This window comes from Ipomoea nil, unplaced genomic scaffold, assembly GCF_001879475.1.
Source record: "Ipomoea nil cultivar Tokyo-kokei standard unplaced genomic scaffold, Asagao_1.1 scaffold0848, whole genome shotgun sequence".
In the NCBI taxonomy this organism is placed as follows: domain Eukaryota; kingdom Viridiplantae; phylum Streptophyta; class Magnoliopsida; order Solanales; family Convolvulaceae; genus Ipomoea; species Ipomoea nil.
Genome location: NW_017617276.1, coordinates 89,985 through 92,237, shown reverse-complemented (window position 1 = coordinate 92,237; position 2,253 = coordinate 89,985).

Genomic DNA, 2,253 nt, shown 5'->3' with positions numbered 1-2,253 from the left:
AGGTCCAAAGATGTTAGACCTTTCTCCAACAACCACGATAGAGCTTCCTTACAGGCTAGGGTCTCCGCCATGAGTGGCGAAAAACAAGGTGGTAACCTTCCGTTCCGAGCCGCCGTAAACTAGCCGTCCGACGAGAGAAGAGCAATACCGAAGGTAGCTTCCCCGATTGCGTGGCGGAACCCTGCATCCACGTAGCACTTGGGCTTGTCGTGACCACCGTCTGGAGCTGCCACCATGGTCACGCTACCGAGGAGGGCGGTGGTTGGCTCTCTGGTACACACTCAATGCCATGGCCGCCATCCTCCATGCGCCGGCGGGTGGTGGGAGAGCGTCGTCCCACACCGCGGAGTTGCGGCATCGCCATAACTGATACATGATTGCCACTATAAGAGCACTCTACTCCTCTGTTAACATTGCAAGTGCACCAGTTAGCCATGCTGGGAATAAATCGGTAATGATATTTGTTATATGCAGACCTGAAACATTCCAAACAAGTCTAGAATATTCACAGGTAACTAAAGCATGCATAACATCTTCGTTGGCCAAACCACACATTTGGCATGTTGGTTCCACCTCCACTCTCTTTATAATCAAATTATTAGTTATAGGGAGAATATCACAAATTGCTCTCCAGATGAAGGTTTTCCATTTTTGGAGAACCTTCATCTTCCACATAACAGTCCATTTATCAAAATCCCCAGCAATATGCATATAAGTCCCCATAATATTCCTGTAAGCATTCTTAACCGTATAAATTCTCCTGGGATCACCCAGCCAATACCATGAGTCCTCATATCCGGGGCTTACTGGAATTCTGCTAATTCTAGTGACATCCTCCTCATCAAATAAATCAGTCAAAATATGGGGATCCCAAGTATTAGTCTGTGGATCAATCAAACTTGCCACCCGGGCATCTCAGTTCCTCAGGCATATTAGTCTGTATGAGGGGGCTAGGATCATCTGTTAACCATGAATATCCCCATATCAATGTTGTTTCACCATTACCAATTCTTCTACGGACTCCCGCTACTACCTTACTATGAGCTGCCATAATACTTCTCCATGCATAACTTGGGCAATTTCCTACCTTGGCCTCCACAAAAGATGTAGTTCGAAAATAACGCGCTTTATAAACCTTTGCAACAAGGGAGGCGAGGTTTGTGAGAAAATGACATGCTTGCTTCCCTAGCATAGCCAAATTAAAACCCCTGAGATCCTTAAATCCCAAACCCCCAAACTTCTTAGGGATACATAATTTATCCCATGTTTTCCCGTGTATCCCCCTATCCACACCAGTACCCCGCCAATATCTATTCATATTTCTCTGGATTGATATGATGAGCAAACTGTGTTAGGTCATAGGAAAATACTCATTGAAAACGTAGACATTGACTGGGCTACACTCTTCAACAAGACCTCCTTACCTGCCTGCGAAAGTAATTTCTTGTTCCACGAACCAATCCTCTCCTTAATTTTATCCTCAATGTAAGAGAACACGGCACTCTTATTCCTCCCAACAAAAGATGGCAGGCCCAGGTATTTCCCGAAGTTGGGTGCATGGTCAACCTGCAGACATGCCGCTACCACCTCCATGTCTTCTTCCCTGGTGTTTTTATTGAAACATATGTTAGACTTATGATAATTCACTTTCTGACCTGACATCTCCTCATAGCGCCCCAAGCAGTTCTTAATCACATTTGCCTCCTGAGCATTCGCCTTAAAGAACAACAGGCTATCATCTGCAAAAAATAGATGTGATATAGGGGGGCCCCTCTAGCCACCCTACAACCATGTATCAAACCAGCTATCTGGGCCCTCTGCAACAACATAGACAATCCCTTTGCACAAATAATGAATAAATATGGGGAAAGTGGATCTCCCTGTCTAAGACCCCTAGTTGGTGTCAAGCTGCCACCATTAACACCATTGACAACAATATTATACTTAACTGTAGTAACACACTGCATGATCAGATTAATCCATTTATCATCAAACCCCATAACCTCAAGCATTCTACGCAGGAACTGCCACTCCATCCTGTCATAAGTCTTTGCCATATCCAACTTCAAGGCTCCCCACCCCGTTAAACCACACTGCTTCCTATTTAAATAATGCCCCACCTCCGTAGCTATAAGTATATTATCAGTAATCAGCCTCCTATGAATAAAAGTACTCTAGGACTCTAAGATTAGAGCCCCCATGAGTGGTTTCATTCGATTGGCTATTACCTTAGCCATAATCCTATACAACACA